Raw genomic sequence first — 427 nt, forward strand, 5'->3', positions numbered from 1 at the left:
CCTGCACGGGACACAGGAAGAGAGCTGCCTCCCCGAGCTCGCCCACAGCCCCGTCTCCCGGTCGGGGTGCCCCGAGAACCAGACACTCACCGGCATCATTCAGCCGCGGCTCTCAGAGTCGGTCACCCAGCAAACCCGGTCCTGCAATCACGGCCGCGCCCCGGGGAGGCACCCTGCAATCTCGGCTGCACCTGGGAGGGCACATCTTTCATCTGCCCGGCAGGGAGGAAATGGGGTGTCTTCCAGCCCCGCCCCGCCCCCGCCCCCACCCTGGGGTGACCTTTGACATGAACCACCACCCTCACCCCACCTCTCCTCCAGGCCTCTGGCTGCCGGTAGGTGGTTCCAGGGCGCCAAGCTGCACCCAATCCCGTGCCCCCGCTGGACTCGGGGCAGGGGAGGCCACCCTGGGTGAAGGTAACCGCCC

The sequence above is a fragment of the Myotis brandtii genome, unplaced genomic scaffold (genome assembly GCF_000412655.1).
Source record: "Myotis brandtii unplaced genomic scaffold, ASM41265v1 scaffold691, whole genome shotgun sequence".
NCBI lineage: Eukaryota > Metazoa > Chordata > Mammalia > Chiroptera > Vespertilionidae > Myotis > Myotis brandtii.